The sequence below is a fragment of the Polypterus senegalus genome, chromosome 15 (assembly GCF_016835505.1).
Source record: "Polypterus senegalus isolate Bchr_013 chromosome 15, ASM1683550v1, whole genome shotgun sequence".
Taxonomy (NCBI): domain Eukaryota; kingdom Metazoa; phylum Chordata; class Cladistia; order Polypteriformes; family Polypteridae; genus Polypterus; species Polypterus senegalus.
This window is the reverse complement of record NC_053168.1, coordinates 78,424,893-78,447,496: the sequence shown is the minus strand read 5'-3', so window position 1 is coordinate 78,447,496 and position 22,604 is coordinate 78,424,893. Positions and strand designations below refer to the sequence as shown.

Below are 22,604 nucleotides of genomic sequence, written 5' to 3'. Positions count from 1 at the left end.
AGTGCTTGGCAAACCTGTTAAATACACCTTGTGATGTGCCTGGGTCATATGTGACCAAAATATTTAACTTACTTCAAAAGGGAAACAAATGTTATTGCTGATATTGTGCACTTTTTTTGATTTAATGAACTTTGAGATACACCTGGGTCAGATGTGAGCAAAATGTTTATATTTTTAAATTTCAAAAGTTGATAAAACAAACAGTATTGCTATGATGAATAGGCATAACTTGTTTTACAACACATTCATTTGTGTTGGTCTAAAATTTCTCTGTTGTTAACTGGCCACTGAAAATGTCTGGTCCAGCTAAATTTCTTGGTTTGAAAATCTGACCCAACTGAATTTGTAATTAAATAACCGTGTTGTATACAGGACCCCAGATGAGGCCTCACCAGTGTGTTATAATGCTGGAGCAGAACCTCCTGTGACTTGTACTCCACATATCAAGGCGCTATATAACCTGACATTCTGTTAGCCTTCTTAATGGCTTTTAAACACCGTCTGGCACTTGAGAGAGTCAAGTCCACCACAACTCCTAAATCTTCTACATAAGGTGGACATTTTATTTTCAGACCTCCCCAGCATTACACTTTGTGTACAAAGGAGAGTGAAACATCTTATAAAAGACTTACTGATAGGACTGGGCACTCCTATAATAATAATAATAATAATAATAATAATAATGGCACTTTAACAGGTTGCGTGTTTCCTTATAAACCACTGCTTGAACAAGAGCCATTTCATCCATTTACATGTCAAGTGGGCTCTTTAGGCTTTAAAAAGGCCCCTGTAAGGCCAAAACAGAACATTAAGCTACCTAGCAGGACATTGAGAGGTCAAGAAAACCTGGACTGAGCCTGTGGTTACTGGAGGAAGGAAGAGACCTTTAAAAATCAAGAGTACATTGGGATTCCACATATCTATTTCATCTATTCACAAGTATTAATAAAATCTGTGTGATAGATAGATAGATAGATAGATAGATAGATAGATAGATAGATAGATAGATAGATAGATAGATAGATAGATAGATAGATAGATAGATAGATAGATCTTTATTTGTCCAAATGAGATATTTGGCTTTTTGCAGAAGTTCTTTAAATAAATAATTTATGGATCTAAGAAGCAAGTTTCTTCTGGAACCTTTGTGTGGATTTAGAAACTAAAAATGGTTTTCCTATACAGAATTACTCGGAATAAACATTTTTACACCTTTATTTTTAAGCATAGGGCTACAGTTCACATACTGTATGTGGCATGGCTGTATAATAAATACATACATTTCAGTTTTGAAATATGCATGGTTCTTCCTTGCATTTTGTGAGAAATTCTTCTCTGTATTATTATTTTTTTAACCTGTCTTTACATAGTATGGAACTTTAGTTGTTAAAACGACATTATTATTATAATTATTAATACTTTTGTTGTTGAAGATTTCACATTTGTATTCTTTTAAATATTGATATGATTTATTTTGGGACATCCATCCATCCATCCATTTTCTAACCCGCTAAATCCGAATACAGGGTCACGTGTAATTAAAATGCATTAAAGGTAAAAGGCTAATTTTGGAGTGGGGGAGATTAGGACTTCACAATTCCTCTTTCTCTTTTAAAATGCTGCTGCTACATTCATGATTATCAATGTGTATGTAAGGGTGTGGGTTTATATTTTATGTAATGGTTGGTTATTCTTGCAGTTATGCTGTGTACATACAGTATATTTGAACTGCTTCTTTTACTCTTTCTTGTACAGCACTTTGGTTCAGTTCTGGCTGTTGTTGTCAATGTGATTTAAAAATAAAAAGTGCCTTGTCCTGCTTTATAAAACATTATTTTAATACATAACACTAAGAAGTGCAAATCAGAGACAATGGACTGTAAAGATGAAGTTGGTTTGCAACATTTATCACAAAAAAGTTAAAGAATATATAAAATAAAGGACAAGAATTGTAGGTTGTAACTGAACAATGACGGACACTTATGTTTGTTACGTTTCTCACAAAACACAGTCATTTTCCTTTTTCCTCTCACGTTATCTAAAGATTCATGTCTTCCATATGTGAAAAAAGTATGATGAAGGGTCTAAAGACATATTTCCTCTCCTCTTCTTATGGAAACTCAGCTAGCAAATCAAATTTCTGAAGGGCCTCCTCAATGTCGTCTTTGTCCATTGACAGTAATGAAGGGAGTGAGATGTGCCCTCTGAACACAGAAATGTTCTCAGCACACCACTTCTCTGCCTCGGTAAGATGCTGAAGGATTCTCTGTGTTGCTGTAATACATTTTATTAAAAAAAAATAGAAAGAAAGAAAATCCTTTAAATGGTCATCATAAAGCTTATAGCCTTTTTCTCCACATTTACAAAGAATGTGAGGAAAGTAAAAAAATAATGTACAGTATTTTCTGAATTTGTCACACATTGTTAACATTACTGCTTTTGATCACAGATTCTACAAGTCTTCAATGTTTCTTACCATACACTATTATTAACACAGCACACAATGCCTTTCAAATGTTTTAAGGCCTTGAAGAGTTGTACTAGTATTACAATTTGTCAGAAGATGTAAAGCAGGCTGTTAGTCTTTTGGGCTTTGACTCCTACTGCTTAATGATTAACAGTCAGCATCTGAGACAAGCATTAAGCCTTTTTATACATTTTATTCAATATACAATAGGTATTGTAAGCCAGCATCAACAAAATGTAATTCATCTTTATTATTGAAGTTTATAAAGTGATGTGTCTGTACCTGCTCATCGGTGCCCCGTGCTGGATGTTGGAGAAGGGAGGCTGACATTTCTTCTAAAAGTAAAGATCTGAAATCTGCAGAACACGGTGCTATGGAACAGAATAGCAAGACATTTTTTTGTTCACTTCATAGGTGGTGCAAGTCTTTACTCTGTCTTCTCATTAATGGCTCAATAAAGTCTAAACCTGAAAACAGAGAAAATAATATTTACCTAAGGAAATGTTAAAAAAGAACCAAAAGAATAAGCACAATAAATGACCCCGTCCTTGTTCTCCATTATTTCTGTACTTTCTAATTTTTTCTTTGATTCTTGGCCTTCATTTAGAAAGGCGTTTGCTCGCTCAGTCCGATGTGAGCAGTTACTTCAGTGATTTGTAAAAGAAACACTAAGTTTAGAATGGTAAGCATTATGACTCTTTGTCTTTGATTTACAATATGGCTAAGTATATTTGCCACCTTACCTCAGAACTAAATGAAAGTTATTAAAGGAATATTAAATGTCATTTACCCCTTTGGCTGGAGTTCTCAAGTAACATTCTACACCAGCACTTCCTCAAAGCCGCCATGTCATTCTAAAGAGGACTGAGCAGAGTCACATTGTTAAAAGGAGTTTAATGTTACAAAAATATTTATGCAAACCATTATAAACATACATTGAAAATATCTGGATTTTGAAAGGTAGGCATGTCTGGAACCTCAAAACCACTAGGGACAGTATGCTGAAATAAAAAAAATAAATATATATATATATATATATATATATATATATATATATATATATATATATATATATATATATATATATATATATATATATAATAAAATAAAATAAAATAAACGTAACACAAATATCCAACACAAATTGTAGAAGGTGACAAAAATGGGAACCAACAACCAGATATAATCCATCCATCCATTTCTCAACCCGTTGAATCCGAACACAGGGTCACGGGGGTCTGCTGGAGCCAATCCCAGCCAACACAGGGCGCAAGGCAGGAAACAAACCCCGGGTACACACACACACCTAGCACACACTAGGGAGGCCCTAATACAAGGGCTAAAAAAAAATAATCAAAGAAAAATATTAAATACTGACATACAGTAAACTGTCTGTTGACAATTACTTTTAAACAAAAACAACAATGGAATTGGTCACTTGGGACACACCCTGTGCTACATCTGTAAATAGTAAAATCTGCCAAACAGTGGAAAATGCTCAGCTTTTTAAACTATATTTAAAAAAGTTCCAGTTCACAAATCTTAACGTCAGTATTGTTTGCAAGCACACACTCCTGGCATACATACAGTAAACTACCTGCATACTTGAAAATTTGGCCTTCATGACTCTGAAGGCAGGCAGCAGGATGCTGTGGTCTCTTTGCTTTTTACAAAGAAGGCACTTGGATTCATTTTGATATTTAATCAATGTAATCAAAGTTGGTTTTATATTCTCTGCCTTTATGGAGAAATGTGACTGTGGATATCAAGACAAAAATATGTAATACTAATTTGGCAGAAAACGCTAACATGCTTTTATAAATAGCTAAATTAACTACAGAAAAATCAAGTTAAATAAGATATTTAACAAACGTTAATGACTTCCATAAACAAAAATACCTTTCATATTGTACACTAACATTACAGATTCTCTACATAACATCTCATAAATAAGTTAAAAGTTAATATAGATGAAATAATATAGCAAATATTAAAAAGAAATAATACAAGAGGTAAAAAATAATTAAAATGATATGCTTAAAAATAGGATATGTCAGTAATAACGATCAACAGAGAACACTTGGATTCACTATACAGTACATAATCGTACATCTCATTAGTTTTATTTACTGCATCTAAAGTTTCTTTAAATATACTGAGCTTTTTATTCTGTGAGTCCATATCTGGTTCTGTTGTGACATTGATCCGTGTCGGAAAACGTTTTCAGCTCCTTTTCTTTACTGAACTGGAAAAACTGTACAGGAGCTCTTCTCCTTCTCTTTCTACGGACTGTGGGCGGTTGTGGGGAAGACTGTGGAAGACCAGGGGCGTGGAAGGCCGAGTCTGCGACCTGCAGCTATAGACATATAAAGGTAGATGCCACACGTCACCGATACATCAGCGCATCCGTCCTATTGCAAGTGGCAAAAGTGCTATTTAAACTAATAAAGGCAGACATGAAAACCGGGTTTTCTGATGAAAAAATAATGACATTTAAAACAGAATCATTTACATGCAACAGATTTGGGTGAATCGTTTACATGCAATTATTTATATCCATATAGACACTAATAATGGCAATTATTAAATAATAATAATAATTTTTATTATTATTAAACAATTCCTCTCATATAAGTAACATTTCTCGGACTGCCTTCTTCCATCTCTGAGACATTTCTAGACTTTGTCCTGTTCTTAAACAACACAGTACTGAATTATTGGTTAATGCCCGAGTCACCTCACATATAGATTACTGTAATGCTATTCTATCTGGAATCCCACAAAAACGTATCCATCGCTTACAACTTCTTCAAAATTCTGCTGCCAGGATCATAACCTGCTGTTCTAAATCCACTGAACATATTACACCGTATTCTCTTTCAACGTCACTGCCTCCCTGTTAACTACAGAATACAATACTAAATCCCGCTCTTAACATTTAAAGCTCTCCACACCTCATTGATCTCCTACAGACTGACACTCCTCTCACTCACTCAGATCCTCATCTGCAGCTCGACTTTCTGTACCACACATCAAACTCAGTGCTATTTGAGCTTGAGTGTCTCTCATAGTGCTCCTCAACTCGGGAACTCTCTTCCCTGTCATATACGTCAGCTCAATTCAATAACACATTTTAAAACTGCCCTCAAAATTTATTTTTTCAAACTGGCATAGCAATTGTGAATTTTGCTCTGTTACTGCCAGTTATATTTGCTTGTTTGCTAATTATTCCTTTTTGATTTATCATTTTCTTGTTTTAATTTTACTAATGTTATTTAATTTTATTGTAAGACAACCTTTAGGGCTAAGATTATAAAACAGGATTTTCTAATGGCCAAATATAACCAAAACAATTGTTCATCCTTACCTATGAAATGTAATCCCCCGGGATCTAGCTTGGAGCGTACAGCGGTTTATACAATCCCAAACAGCATATGCATGAGGCATCTTTATCCATTACTTCACTCCACAGCAGTGCCACTCGCGATATGGCGGCGACGTTGACGTACGATGCTGATGGTCATGCGGCGTCTAGTAGTAATTCTAAGTCTATGCCGCAGCCGGACACAATTGGGCTCACTTAACTATCACGTGATCCAATGTCGGCCGCAGGATGACGTCATCCAACGGGACAGCTACTGTCTCGCTTTGTGAAACACTACGGACGCAAGACTGTTGCTGAATGAATGAGTTCAGAAACAATCCTATTGCTAAGAGACGGGCAGTAAGTGTTCTGTATTTTGGGAATGCATTTTGTGGATGTGTGGAATCGCCGCGAGGTGCGTTCGTGAGCACCCCCCATCCCCGGCTGAACATTGCTCGAGCGAATCCTCCTATTGCCACCCGCGTGCTGTTTCTGTTCATTGGTATCTGCGATTCACGTAACTTGGCTGAGTCCCACTTTTTGAATCGCACCACTCAGTCACACCGCTGGCGCCCGTTCATTCCTTACCGTGTGTTCCTCTTGTCGATTCCTTCTCGAATCGCAGACATCGCGGAGACGGCCATTCCACACTAACGGCGCTTTGATTTCTGCCCTTGTTTCTTTTTTTGTTTCTCCGCGGTGTTCAGTTCAAAGACAGTCGGGGAGGTGGTGACCGGCCGGCCATTAAAAGAATCGCGAGGAGTCAGATTACTAAAAGTGAAAAACGATCTGGAGTCCATGACCGTGGAGAAGAGTCTGACCGGTGACATTGACCAGCTGACGTTTGACCACTAAACACCTCAGTGGTGCTGAGCTCAGTTTTCTTATTCCTTCTACTAATTTGTAATAAAGCAGGAGGACAAGCTTCAAATGGACTTGTCAGAGTCCCAAAGTCCAGTCCAGTAGGCACAGAGGTGGTCTGAGTGGACTGTGAAGAGACCCCCATGACTGCTGACCACTGCTGTCCATTCCCAGCTCTGCCCATAAGTGATTTGATCAAAATGACAGCAAAGGAAATCCGCAGCACTTTATCAGTTGACATCACAGGACATGTGGGGGTCACAGGAGTGACGTGTTTGTGTTCTCACAGTTTAAATTTGTCACAACAGCAGCTCATTTCTTTATGTTCTGCCTTTTCAGTGACATCTGTTTATAAAAGTCAGGACAGGCCAGTGGACAGTAAGGGGGTGGAATAAAGATGATGGGGTCTTTACAAGGCTTTACAAATAATACAAGAAATAATCAAACAAAATGTTACAAATGTCACACAGATGTCACACATTGGTAAGGCGTCATCTCATTTGACAAAGATAGGAGAAAAATGAATAATGAGAGCAGAACAGTCACAATGTCAGGTGCCCGATATGTCAGTAGTCATTAATAATAATAATAATAATAATAGTGGTCATCTTGTGATTGAGGAAGTTCTTTCCAATGTGACAGGTTAAATGTTTTCATCTCCTGCTCACTTTTGCTCAGGACATCTAAAAAGACATCCGAGTGTCTGCCAAGTCGCCATCAGCTAAACCTGCAGGTCCCCAAGTTCTCTGCTCTGCTCAGCTCTGCCCTCTGGTGGTGACGCCCTGTCACTGCTCTCCCATTTATTCACAGCTCTCACTTCTCCCTTTTTCTTCTCTTCACACTCAAGTCCTGAGTCAAGTTTCAAGTCAAGACGAACAAGTTTTCAAGTCAAGTCTTAAATTTCAAGTCCCTAAACAAATCATAATATGTTTTTCACCAAATTGTATGCTATTTCTTAAATTTACAGGAATCATAAATAGTTTTTAAACATGCACCACATTTATTAATACATTTCCAAACAATTAACTGCCCTGTTAACACAAGCATGATCAAAAATGAAGTGCAAATACAAATGTAATAAGAGCCGCTGAATGTAACAATACAAGCAGTGCAAACAAATTAACAGGCCTGTCTATTTCTGGTCAAGTCATATTGGAGAGCATGCACTGATACGGCACGTTGCTGTACACACCACTCGATGAATCAGCTCAGAATCTTGGCTGGCAACCCCCCAGGCAGACACGCAGTCCAGTCCCAACCTCCCGAAATGACCCTCTATCTGCCGCAGCCAGGTGTTATGTAGGTGACCCCTTGGCCTGGTCCAGCCACTCGGGTCCAAAACAATGAGGATCTTACGAGCTAAATCACCCTTGGGGAAACAAGCCACATGGCCGTAGTGCCGTAACTGACACTCCCTCACAATGCAGGTTATTTGCCTCATTCGGGACTCCATGAGCAACTGCTCATTCGACACAAAGTCAAACCAACGGTACCCAAGGATTTTCTGGAGAGACACAGTACCAGAGGAGTCCAGTCTTCATCTCAGGTCACTGGACAGCATCCATGTCTCGCAACCATATAGCAAGACAGGAAGCACCAGGACTCTAAAGACTTGGACCTTCTTAAATTTGCTTATTGTTCATCACAAAGTCTTCAATTAACTGACCAACAGAGGAGCGTAGTTGAAGTTACTCAGTTTCTGGTCTAATAGCCCCTTGGCTAATGGTGTTAAAGGCTGAGCTGACATCTCCAAAGATGACCCTCTTACAGGTCCAGAGCATTCACATCATTCACAGTCCTATTGGCTCAACACACAAACTTCAGACAATCAAGGACATCTTGTGTCATATTCTTGAGGTCAGACAAGTTGAGGAGCTCAAAAGGCAAAGTCTATGGTTGTGGAATTGTGGAAAAGATGTTGAAGCAGGCAGGAAAATAGCAGGTCCACAGATCAGTTACAAATATCCAGAACCACAGGAGACAGCTGGACTGTGTAGGTAGAAGAGGTCTGGGCCTGCAGCCTTTTAGGCGTTTGCTGCTTGAATAAGCTGAGACCTCATTTGTAATGGTGGACAGGTGGATGTGAAATAGTGAGAGTTGAGTTTGTGAAAGTCTCCATTACAAATGGCCAATGGATTCTGTTGCACAGTCACTGCATTCATTCACTCATTATATCTTATCATCCCGTTCCTAATGACTTTACTTTAACGTGATACCCTAACATCACGCCAGTGTGGACCAAATGGAAAGTTCGAAGATGACAGCCACATGTCCACTCAGTGTTTTAGTGACCACTGACAGAGAATGAGCAGTCAGAAGAGGTGAACGGCATTACTGGCGTGAGTACTGGGCTATTTCAAACAGATGAACCAGCAGGTAGAGGCCTTTACTGCATGTAAAGAATTGTTAATAAAAATAAATCTTAGTAATTAAAAATAAAACTGAATTAAAATAAATTTTAGTGATTAAAAATAAAACTGAAGTAACCACTTGAAGTTAGTAAATGGAAAAATGACAACCAGAGTGGCAGCCAGTGGACAGGAGCACTTAGTGAGTAGTGGGCTGGTGACCTGTAGTTTTAATTGTGTTCCAGCATCAATACCCCTGTGTCTTTGTGTCTGCCATCTTGGTGGTCTTTACCTCATCTAAAAGGCATGGAGAGATTAAAAAGAAAGCACTGACAATGAATAACAAGTGATCTGACTGTCTGAGAATGAAAGTAAAGGATCAGTGACCTCACCTGGGCACAGACTGATAAGGAGATCTGACGACGTGTATATTTGTATTTGGCACTTGTCGTAAAATGTAGTTCCAATTCCAATGTCTTCATTTTATTGGATGTTAAACTCTTTTATGATGCTCTAATCGAATTCCTTTTGATTCCTTTGATCAGGAGGTTGTGCATCATAAGAATCAGAGTATTAACATGGGCATCAGACGTCTAATTATCAAGTTCATAAACTCACAGCACACTTCACTTCACTCTGTCTTCTTAAACTTTAATTAGTCAGTCAGTCAGTTATTCTCCAACTCACTATTTACCAACACAGGGTCACGGGGGTCTGCTGGAGCCAATCCCAACCAGCACAGGGCGCAAGGCAGGAACAAATCCCAGGCTGAGCACCAACCCACCACAGAAACTTTAATTAAATTCTCTCTATTACTCGTATTCTTCTACTGTGTTGTAAAATTGAAAATGTCATCTATATTTTTAATAAACAAAAAGTCAACATTATTACAGTCCTAAAGTAAGTTGAATTAGAACATTAGATCAATCTGGATGAGAGCAGGTCATTCAGTCCAACAAAGCTTACCAGTCCTGTCCACTTAATTCATCTAAAAATAACATCAAGTCGAGTTTTGAAAGTCCCCTAAAGTCCGACTGTCTACCACACTACTTGGTCACTTATTCCATGTACCTGTAGTACTCTAAAGAAAAACTTCATAACGTATGTGTGAAATTTAACAAGTTTCTAACTATGCCACCATGTTCTTGTTGAACTGATTTTATAGTAACAATCTCGATCCACTGGACTAATTCCTTTCACAATTTTAAACACTTCAATCATGTCACCTCTTAATCTTCTTTTGCTTAAACTGTAAAGGCTCAGCTCTTTTAATCTTTCCTCATAACTCAACTCCTGTAGCTCTGGAATCAGCCGAGTTGCTCTTCTCTGGACATTTTCTAGCGCTGCTATGTCTTTATGGAGACCAAAACTGCACACAGGACTCCAGATGAGGCCTCACCAGTGTGTTATAAAGGTTAGGCAGAACCTCCTGTGACTTGTACTCAACACATCAAGGCGCTATATAACCTGACATTCTGTTAGCCTTCTTAATGGCTTCTGAACACTGTCTGGACGTCGATAGCTTAGAGTCCACTACGACTCCTAAGTCATTCTCATAAGGTGTACTCTCGATTTTCAGCCCCCCATTGTGTATTCAGACCTAATATTTTTACTTCCTATGTGTAATACTTTACATTTACTGACATTAAATTTCATCTGCCACAAATCTGCCCAAGCCTGCATACTGTTCAAGTCCCTTTCTAATGATTCAGTGGATTCTCGATTATCTGACAAGCCATCTAGTTTGGTATCATTTCCAAACTTAACCAGCTTGTTGCTTATATTCCTACTGTATCTAAATCATTTATATATATTAAAAATAGCAACGATCCTAGCACTGCCCCCTGCTGGTCACCACTCTTAACATTGACCAGTGCTGATGAGATTCCTCGCACCATCACCCTCTGCTTCCTGTGTCTGAGCCAATTCTGCACCCATCTAAAAACATCACCCTGAACTCCCACTTCTTTTAACTTGATGCCCAACTTCTCATGTGGCACCTTATCAAATGCTTTCTGAAAGTCCAGATTAATAATATCATCTGCTCCACTTTGATTGTATCCTTTTGTTGCAACCTCATAGAATTCCAGCATGTTAGTAAAACACGACCTCCCTCTTCTGAACCCATGCTGACTGTTCAGAATAACTCCTGTCCTTACCAAGTTCTGCTCAATCCTATCCTTACTAATTCCTTCCATTAATTTTTCTGTGATGTACTGTCGCAAACACCTGGCTGGTATGCCTCTACAGTAGAAGGACCAGGGGACAAAGCTTATTCAGCGCATTACTACTCCCAGAGCACTAGGTGGCAGCCCCTCTGGTGCCTTGGACTTTCACAGGGCTCTATGGGATTTGGTTTGGTGCAGCCCTGTGGAGTGCCATGGGCACTGCCAAGGGGTGCTGCAGGTACTACTGTGCCCTTTTCTTGCAGCACTTCCTCAACACCCAGAAGTGCTGCCGGATGAAGGTCACCAGACCCCTGGAGCACTTCTGTGTGCCCTATGAAAGGGGCCAGCTGCCACTACTCTGGGAGTGAGAGTCAGGACATGGAGGATGAAGCTTGCTAGTAGGAGGTGGCGGTGGATTGAAAGGAAGAGAAAGAAGAAGAAGAAATTATGTTTGTAAGTGCTGTGTGAACTGTGCTGTACAGGTGGGAAACAGCGGAAGGTCATTAAGAGGATAATGAAATAAATAAAAATGTGTGTGCTGAACTTGTGCCCTGTGTCTTTCTATGTAGGGTTTTGGCAGCAGGAGTGCCCTCTGCAGGCCACAAGTGGTGTAGTTGGAAGGATTCCTGGCATTTGAAAGGCAGGGACCTGCAATTTTATTCTTCAAGCGACCTCACACAGCAGCCTGAAACACGCACATGTGGCAGCACAGTGGCAACACGCCCGCACACACAGGTTTTCAGTAGCAAGTGCTGCTGCAGGAACTCCGATCCTGATGGGGAGAAGGAAGATCAGGCAAGGCCAACAGGCAGCCGGTGGCCAAGCACAAGCCATCACCGATTCTGTCAGGTTTGCTGTGCCAGGGAGAGATGCTCTGGATGGGATTGGCAACAAGGTAGGCGTTGGTCCTGCCTAGGGTTGATTTGCCCTGGGAGTGTTTTGTCTGTTCTATGTGCCTACCTCATAGATGGTGGATGTCCATATCTGTGTTTTTGGCCAAAGCACATCGATCCGTGGGACAACAGTGAGGAGAGCGACTATGACCTGGGCCTGCCGCTCTGTGAAAGACTAAAAGACGGACATGTTGACACTCTGTTGAGTTTTCGAAGTGCTACTTTGAGGCTTGTTTCAAATGCACCCATCACATGATTTTGAAGCAAGCTAGTGTCATGGCGTCACTGAGATCTATGCAGTCAGAAGCCAGTTTGTTTGGCCAGTCTATTGTCAGACCTTTTTTGGCTCAAAGTGTAACAGCAGTGGCCCTTCTGCATCTTCAAGGTGTTCTTACGCGAGTTCAAATCCTGTGGTTTACGTAGGTGGAGCCAAATCAAACCAAAAATAAAAATCAGGAGTGATCTCCCTTAGACTTTCTTGTATGCTCAGATGAGGGGATGGACATTTGAGGAGTAAACCACATGACAATTATACTTTTATATTATGTACATTAAAGAACCATCAACAAGAAATCAAATCAAATTAATCACATATTGAACAGTTTTTTGTAAAAGTAAAGTTGAATAAATCGGACTCTGCAGCTGCATGAATAAAAAACAAATGAGTATGTATTCAAGTAAAGCACCACTTCCGGTGGATGGATTTGGCCCAACAGGTAAATACAGATCTACAATTTTGGTGTAACAACCGTAAAATGACAGTGGAGGCTTCAATGAACTTCAGTAACGTTTAATAACAAACTGCAGCACATTACAACACACGCACTTGACTGTGAACCAATGTGGCATAACAACGCGTGCTTCCCTTTTTATACTTACCCCACCTCCAGTCCATCCTTTTAATCAGTCCCCCAAGCTGCCATTAAACACTTGGTGAATACACGGTGTTCCTTCTAATTACTAAGTATATATGACACCTCCCCTCTTTTTTCTTTGTAACACCTTAACACTAGTTAACAGTTAACTGCGTATATTTATAGCTTATTCTAAGTGTAGTATTACTTTTCCCCCAATCAAAATCAACCATTTACATCAAAGTCAATACTTGTTTCTCACAAACCCCATTCCATGAATAAATAAATAAATAAATAAATAAATAAACATCAGCCTAAAAGTCGAGTCTCTTGACTGGTTTGCACACACGTCCAGATCTGGTCACGATTTGTCTGGAAAGAGGGGCTGTGGATGAAACTTGTTCCTCCTCAGTAATACTATGTCAGACACCTTCTGTCAAACTGTCAATCAAATTTGATTGATGACCTTAAGCCCCGCCCCCTTTTGCTTTATGACCGGAAGTCCCGTCCCTTACCCCTGATTGGTGGATTTGAATGATGTACCCCGCCCCTGCACCCGTTTGCCCCCTCCTTGCCCCCACCCCCAACCACCTGTTCGGCCACCTGTTTGCCCCCTCCTTCCCCCACCTCATTCACCTGTGTGGTCCTCCTTTCTGTCAAGGGCATTTTGATGGATGTGTGCCCCTCCTTGAACCCACCACTGCCACCCCACCCCCCCTGCTTGGCCACCTGCCCTGTCCCATCTCAGTAGGGCAAGTCCAGACATGCCCAAGGGCTGCCTAGGCCCCCCTCCTTGAACCCATCACCACCCCCAACCATTTCCTAGCTCCCCCTTTTCCCAAGACAAGTTCAGACATGTCCTCGGCCTGAAGAGCCTGCCTAGGCCCATCGGACAGGCAGCACCTGATGGCTGGGAAGCCCCTGTTGGCTGGCCCCTCCACTTCCTGACACACTTCTTCCGAGGACATACACACACACACACGCGCGCCATACGGACCAATCTAAATTGTCGCCATTCCTGCCAATATTGCTTTGAGTAAGAACCCCTTGTATCTATGTAACTATTATTATTTAAATATCTATCTAATCTTTGCTGTATTCATCATTTGTAAACCCCTTGTATTTTATCTAAGCCTACTTACAGGTCCAGCTTTTCCCATCTCAGTGAAAATCCTTTCACAGAACAACAACTGAATCTTCCAACTCACAGACAGGCTCTGCGTTTAAAAGCCTTCAACATCGCACACAGAAAGGAGATGTCAGGCTGCCTCTGCGCAGCCCGGCTTTTAGCAGCCCCCTGCGCGCGCCCGTGAGCTGGTCAGTGCCAAAGCTATACGCGGCCCCCGAACAGACACGTAGCTGTAGCTGTAAGCCGCAACCTGTATGACCCCGGAGCGCTGCTAGAGCCATCAGCCTCTGCCGGCCATATGCTCAGAGTGCAGACATGGGTAGAGTCAGCCCCTGCTGACGCTGTGAAGCACGATTGCCTTGACACAGTGGTGTGCTTTGAGCACCCAAATTCCCTCCTCCCCTGCCCGCTCCTCGCTGAGTCAGTGCCTGCTCGTGCATGCTTGTCAACAGCTGAGCGTAAGCCCCCCTTCTTCCATCCCCTTGCGCTTGGCATGCACTAACTTACTTTTTCCCAAGACGGCTGGATCTTTAAAAGTTAAAGGTTTTAATGATAATGTGTAAAACATGAGATAACTAGTTCGATATAAGCCCTTTAAAAATCACACAGTTAAATAAGATACAACAGATCCCTTTTAAATCACGTTTGAGACGTCTAAATGCTAAATTAATTAATATATTTATAATTTGTATTTAAATCAATCTAAAACAATCCCTGTTCTATCCAATAACACCCATTTTAAACCTCCCTTAATGAAGAAATCCATTTAGTTTTTATAAAAGTTTGATTGCCTTAATCAGAATGCATATCTGGGGCTATAAAAAAGCGAATAAAAATAGCCTTTGGAAAAACGACTTTTTCCAAAGCACAGCACCCCATCACCTCCGGCCGCCTGAAGTTAAGGTGGTTGTGGGGAATCGGTGTCGATTCACACCTTAGCTGTTAGTCCGGCTCAGGCCGGTTTATGACCTTTAACCTCATGTCCAAGCAAACTTTGGGAAATGTGAAAACAGTCTTATGGAAAAGCGTGCAGCTGTTTAAAGAAATCTACGTGTTACAATGGATTCTATTAAACAAATTCTGGACTTTTGTTCGTCCAACCAAAGGCATGGATTTAAGCCCCGGACAACGGACATTACACAGGTGTCCAGTTAAAATGATGGGCATGCATCTCTTATTACAGATCACCGTGCACATTTCAAAAAATCTCGCTCTTTTGGGTATATAAATCTGGTGATTTCAGGACCTTAGACCATTTCTCTACGCAATGTTCAGAACAACAAGATGAATTTATCCCAATACGGTTTGTCACCACGAACTTATTAGAATAATGTATTGTAATTTTAATGACTACAGCTAAATGAAATCTAAATATTCTTCATACAGCCTATTCTGCAGACAGCAGCATCATCGAATCCCCAGGTAAGGCTATTCATGATTCTTATACGTGTTAAATGAGCATGTTTTAAAAAACAGAGGTCTGAATTCTTATATTTTGCCCTTAGACCTGTTTATCCGTGCCGACTCGCAAGACGGTAAAAACCTTTTTTAAAAAATACATCTTGTTTAATACGTGCATGGCTTGATTATCCGCATTTAGTTCATGTGTCGGCGTGAGCTTGAGAGCGTGCATGCATGGGTATGTGTAAGTGCGCACAAGTTTATCAATATAAAAGTTTACAACTGATTATAACATGTTTCTATCGGTCTGATCCAATCATGAAAGGGGATGATGAGTCTATAAATGTGTCTTAACTAACCACATGAACGACATGCGTGAGTGAATATTTGAGTATAATTACTGGTGTGTACTGGAAAATGTCCAGGAATACAATAAGAAAGTTTTATTTAAAAACGTACGGCTGAATCCTTTATTTTATTTTTCCTTAGAGGTCTATATACAAGAAGATTCTCCGATCAATTATGATGAAACAGGTAAGAATCTTTATTAAAATAAAATGTTTACAACGTTCCTACGTGCGTGTGATTATGAGCGCTCGTGCGTGTGATTACGAACGCTTGTTCGTGTGATTACTAGTGCTCTTGTGTTTATGAGCTTTGCTAAATGAAATGTAATTATTTTAATACATACTAGGCGCCCCAAAAGTCCGGATGAATTTAGACGTATCAAATGTATTGTTGAATCATGGGGTAAATTATTATTATAACATTTTCCTGTATTTATGAGATTATATTTTAATACCTTGAGACCCGGCTATTTTGAAAATGATTTTTATCCAACCTAGTGTAGGGATTGCGCGTGCGGCCTGTTAAAGTGCTTCGGGTAGTTACAAGTAGCCTATCATGTGCGAGAGTCTGTCTAACTAGCATAAAATAGAATTTTTTATATTGCCATGATTCTAGCGGAATGAAAAGGGATGATTCGGATTGCCTACACACTTGATTAATTCGCCGAAGTTTTTAATCATATACATGAGACCCTTCAGCAAATATTAGACAGTTTTACGAGCACTTTGAATCCTATGGATCTAGTTCAGTTAGAATTACGTGCAGAATCTCTCGCCGAATCTCTCAGCCCAGGTGTTTTTTCCCTAACCCCCGAGGGCATGCTTTCTGTTGAGGACTTTTTTAGCCAAGTTGAATTACTTCACCAGAGTCACGCTACTATTTTAGCCGATTCCAGTCTGACGCTAATCGTTCAGGTGGTGAGGGATCCATCTGGGGGGTCTAGGCGTAAAGCCTGTACCCTTTTCAATGATATAATCGTTCAAAAGAAACAGAAGCACCTATGGATCTCCTTCAACCCAGATGATCAGTGCTGTTTTGCCAGGGGTTTGCTGGCTGTATTAAATGATAAATTCAGAACCAATCAGAAATTGTGTGAACAAGAGGCTTGTCATCTACACGTCAGGGTCGGTATATCAACGGATCAGAAAGTAACGTTTTCAGATGTCGAAAAATTTGAGAGGCTACTAGGAATTAAAATTATCGTCTGGTACAGAGAACCGAACTCTAACACTCTATTAAAATTTGAAGCGTCCCGGGGCAGAAAACCAAAGACGGCGTTCCTGTTTTTGCACCATGAGCATTATTACGGTATTTTGAATCTAAACGGCTTTCTGGGATTTTCTTACATCTGCGATTTCTGTTACATGGGATATTCTATACCGTCACGACATTGCTGCAAACAGCACTGTGATTTCTGTTTATCTACAGACTGTCGATGTGTTGACGTGGGGGCTTTTCGATGTCCCGACTGTCGTCGTTTCTGTCGATCAAGGTTTTGCTTCGAACTCCACAAAACACTGAAATTGAATGAAAAGATGAATCAGTCTGAAAGTATCTGTGACTTCTTTAAAGTCTGCTCTCTCTGTTACGAGAGATATAGCTTGAAAGCCGGGTCAAAACCTCACAAGTGTCGCCCCAGACACTGTCGCATTTGTAGCGCGGAGGTAAAAGAGTCGGATGAAAATCATCAGTGTTTTATACAAAGCTTACCTCAAAGACCTATCCACGAAAAGTACGTGTTCTACGATTTTGAGTGCCGTCAACCCACATCCCCAATTACATCCACTTCATGCATTGGAATGGTCAATCGTGGAGATGGGCCGGCGAGGACTGCGTAGCAAAGTTCTTTCGCAGATATCGATGTCTGAAATACAAAGATTACACGTTCATAGCCAACAGTTCTAAGGGGTATGACGGATATTTCCTGATGAAATATCTCGTCGAGAGCGGGCAAACTCCATTTGTTACATCTCAGGGTTGTAAATTAATGTGCTTTATTGAAGAAGATTATAACTTTAGATTTATCAACTCATTGAACTTCTTACCTATGAAATTGAGCAGTATGCCCAAAGCCCTGGGATTCCAGGCTCAAAAAGGGTACTTTCCTCATTTCTTTAATACCGCTGAAAATCAAAATTACATTGGACCGTACCCCGAGCCTAAATATTACGGCATTCAACACATGATGAGCCAGGAAAGAGAGAAGTTTTTGTCTTGGTACGATTCGATTAAAAGCGGTACCTTCAACTTTAGACAAGAAATGGCATACTATTGTCAAAATGACATGGTTATTTTGAGAACGGCGTGCATGAAATTTAGAGATGAAGTGCTCAGGATCGGTAATATTGCCCCTTTTCATTGAATGACCCTAGCTTCTCTCTGTCTGTCCATGTACAGACAAAACTGCATGCCTGATAATGCAATTGGAATCATCCCGAGTGATCATTACAAAAGCACTCACAAAGCTTATTCTAATGCTTCTATTCAATGGCTAATGTTTCATTCCGAGAAGGAAAAAATAAACATTTGACATGCCATGAATTACGGTGAAGTAAAGATGGGGTCATTTTATCTAGATAGTTACGCCGAAGTTCAGGGTGTCCCGACAGCCTTTGAGTTTGCTGCCTGCTTTTATCACGAATATCCAGAGTACTATGATGCGCAAGCCAAGCACCCTCTTACAGGGACGTCTTATGCCGAATTGTTTAAGACGTTTGACGACAAACTCAAGAAATTGCATGAAAAATTTAATCTGACAGTTAGAGTGATTTGGGAACATCAAAGAGCGCATGAAAAAAGAGGACACGGAGCTTCAGGATTTCTTAAGACGCTTTGAGTTTCCTGAACCTATCAATTCCCGTGATGCCCTTTATGGAGGTCGCACCAACGCTATCAAATTATATCATAAGGCTCAAGTCAACAAGCAAATGCATTATTACGATTTTACAAGTCTGTACCCTTACGTCAACAAAACAAAAACCTACTTGATCGGCCATCCAACCTTTGCTTTTGAGGAGTTTGGCGATCTTAAGCAATACTTTTGGCTCATTAAATTCACCATACTAGCCCCTCGCAATTTGTATTTTCTGGTCATCCCTTTAAGAATTTGCGATACATTGATGTTCGTTCTGTGCCGTACATGTGCATAAACCCAGACAATCACCGGCCTTTGCCATCACAGTGATCAGGAAAGGTCTTTAATAGGAACCTGGTGCAGCATCAAAATACTCAAGGCCTTAGATAAAGGGTACAGAGTTTTAAAAATTCATGAGATATGGCATTAGGAACAGAGTACCACAGATTTTCCAATTACATCAAAATTCATCTGAAAGGCAAACAGGAGTCCTCTGGTTGGCCATCGTGAGTCCGGGACGAAGCGTTCCGCAAGCGCTATGTTGATCACTATTTCGTAAAAAAAGAAGGCATATTATTGGAGTGTGAAAACATAGCCATCAACCCCGCTAAGAGACAGATTTCCAAGTTATTTCTGAATTCTCTTTGGGGAAAATTCGGTCAGAAGCCTAACCAACTTACGACATTTGTTAACACCCAAGAATTCTTTGATTACCTGTTCTCAGACGTGTATCGGGTCTTCTATTTTGCCTTTGTCTGTGACGAAATTGCTCAAGTGCAGTGAAGGTATGCGGATGACAGATACGTTCTACCCGGTCCAGTCAATGTGGAGATAGCCACTTTTACAACGGCCTATGCCCGCTGTCACGCATGCGCGAGTAGGAGACCGCGGATGGATCTTAAACCACATCAGAAGACATTCGCTGGCAGGGAGTGGCGGGGTACTAACCTTTCTCCTTTGTTTCCCAGGACCAAAGACGCTCCGCCATAACTCTTTCCCGCAGCACGTCTACTTCCGCCCTTCCTCCGCCATCTTCGATGACATCAGCAGTCCCATCATCCCTCACGCCTCCTTCCCAACATTCCTCCACTTCCGGCTCCTCCCTTATAAAATGGCCGCCGACACCCAATATGGCATCGCGCATGTGAACTGTTTAGTTTATAATTTTTGACCTGCCTATTTTTTTGCTATTGTGGATCGTCTACAATATACAGGGCTGGAAAACCCCAAACCATTATGCTGCTTGTTGTTGCATCTTTTACACCACCTAGAATTGTACGATTTGTTTGATTGTTTAGGGCCAAGGATTCTGTACCATGATACAGATTGTTATCTTTATAGCATCACAATTCAAATGTTGAGAGAGTTTTTTCACTAATGCAAAGCCAGTGGACCAAGGAGAGGAACCAGCTCTCCGTAGAGTCACTAAAGGGGATTATACTAGTTCAGTACAACTTCAAAGACATGTCTTGCAAAGACTTTCATGCTTATTTGTTAAGCTATCGAAAACTGCTAGGAAAGGTCAGCTCTACAGCAAAATATGGATGGGCTGACAAGGAGGATGAAGAAGAAAACTAAAGATGAAAAGTCTAGATTCTTTTTGTTTACGTTTTTTTTGTCTTTGTGAGACTCTTCTGTTATTTATTTTATTAATTATTTATTTTATTACATTTAAGAGATATATTGTTGAAGCTGGAACAGAATAGTTCATATTTAGAACAATATTTAAGTATTTATTTGAAGAGTCTAAGAGAGCTATTGTTTTGTTATAAGTTTTTACAGATTTCATTTTATTTTATTACAGAGGTTAATTCTGCAGTATTGAAGTGTAATAAATAATGTTCATCAACCACCAAGAAGCTTGTCTATATTCGTCTGGAGGCTGTGCTGATCGTCCTCTTTTTTGGAAATCAAAATATGGTCACCCTAGTTCCTGCGGAACTTGTTTGTGCACCCAAGGCTGTCCTGGAGCTAGGTGAGAGGTTTCCAACTGATCACCATTAGCGGAGACGGCTGTATCTAACTGATCACCATTAGCGGAGATGGGTGAGGACCTCTTCGACCAAGGAGACTGGAATCCACTGTCTGTCTCAAGGTCTCTTGACCAAAGAGTGTAATCAGGCCGTATAGTAAAATACCGCGGGTCAGATTCTTGGTGGTCCTGAATGCAACCCATCCGGACTGAGTTATAGAATTGGTAAGATTCAGGTCTTGAAGCCACAGTCTTTGGAGCCTTAGGCAGGAACCCTGAGGATGTTATGCCGACCTCCGTCACTTCAGAGTCTGTAGCTGATGATATGCGGGGAGCTTTAAAAGCTTCAACGAATTCTGAACTGGTCTGATCGTCCGTCTGGATCCAGTGACTAACAGGCTGAGTATTTATGGTAAAAGGGATGGGGTGTGGCGTAAAATAAAAGTGGATTTTCCATTTCGTCACCACTCGATTCGAGCGATGTTTCAGACCAGTTAGTCAGTTACTCGGCCGTCACTTCAGCTTGCAGAATTCAATCCTTGAATATTAAAGGCGAGGACAGTTTTCCTTATCATCCTCGCCTGATTCTACCCTTGTTTCGCACAACTTACTCCGATCCTCGACGGCCGCTTCAGCTTCAAGAAACTCGGGAACCAAACATCTTTTAACCCTTTTTAAATGATCCTTCAAATAGACCCTGTGGAACCGAAGCTTCACTGGGGCATTGGTCATAGATTCCATTTTATCTTCACAGAGTCTTTAGAACTGAGGAAAATGCTTCGCTTTTTATACACCAGTTTCAGAAGTGTGCCAGGAAGTGGAGGGGCCAGCCAACAGGGGCTGCCCAGCCATCGGGTGCTGCCTGTCCGAGGGTCCTTGGCAGGCCCTTCAGGCCGGGGACATGTCTGAACTTGTCTTCGGAAGATGGGGGTTAGGAAGTGGTTGGGGGTGGTGATGGGTTAAAGGAGGGGGGCCTAGGCAGACCTTGGGCATGTCTGCACTTGCCCTAGTGAGATGGGGCGGGGCAGGTGTCCAAGCAGGTGGGCGGGTTGGTGGTGGCGTTCAAGGAGGGGCAGCTATCCATCAAATTGCCCTTGACAGAAAGGAGGACAAAACAGGTGGGTGGGGTGGTGGGGGGTTCAATGAGGGGGGCAGACATCCATCAAAATGCCCTTGACAGAAAGTAGGACCAAACAGGTGGATGGGGTGGGAGGAAGGAGGGGGGCAAACAGGTGCAGGGGCGGGGCGCATCATTCAAATCCACCAATCAGGTGGGAGGGGCTAGACCTCTGGTCATAAATCAAAAAAGGGGGCTTAAGGTCATCAATCAAATTTGATTGACATTTTGACAGAAGGTGCCTGACATAGTACTACTTTTATGATTTGAGATTACATGATATATTTTTTCTTACTTTCATATTTCCCAGGCCAAGAACACTCTGGAGTTCAGAGTCTGAAAATGAAGAATATGAACATTATAGACAGCCACCTCCACCTCCAAAGACCCACAATAAACACAGCACATCTGATAAAAGACCACCATCCTCTGCAAATGCACCTCAAGCTACTACATTCAACACAACTAAACAGAATGAGTCGCTGAATTCACCAAGTGAAAGTTTGTTGGTTAGAGTTCTCGCTGTGCTTGAAGACATAAAAGAAACATTGAACATACATGGAAGACTGCTTCAGACTCTCCTTAGACAACAGAACAGGACATACTCGGGTCCATCTCTACCACAAGGGATAATATTTCCTCTTAAAACTGTAGAGGAAGTCCAGGCCATAGAACAAAACTTAAAGGACCAAGAACTTCTTAAGAATATGGTGAGTTGTTCCCGTTTAGTTATGAAAACAAGACAGTGTCATATTCTCACAATTTACAGTACACACTCAACATAGTTGTATTGCTGTACAGACATAGCTGAGTGCGTATCTGACATAT

The 22,604-nt window shown here is 40.9% G+C and overlaps 2 long non-coding RNA genes across 2 annotated transcripts; one reads left to right on the top strand and one right to left on the bottom strand.

Moving 5' to 3' along the window:
- Positions 1-1,803: 1,803 nt before the first annotated feature.
- On the bottom strand, positions 1,804-3,432 carry LOC120515744. Its single transcript, XR_005630697.1, has 3 exons — positions 3,258-3,432; positions 2,750-2,934; positions 1,804-2,274 (listed from the first exon to the last, which is right to left on the bottom strand). It is a non-coding gene; the product is annotated as an uncharacterized LOC120515744 (long non-coding RNA).
- A 2,682-nt stretch (positions 3,433-6,114) lies between these two features.
- On the top strand, positions 6,115-22,169 carry LOC120515745. The gene is made up of 3 exons (XR_005630698.1): positions 6,115-6,191; positions 15,975-16,019; positions 22,087-22,169. It is a non-coding gene; the product is annotated as an uncharacterized LOC120515745 (long non-coding RNA).
- The last annotated feature ends 435 nt before the right edge of the window (positions 22,170-22,604 follow it).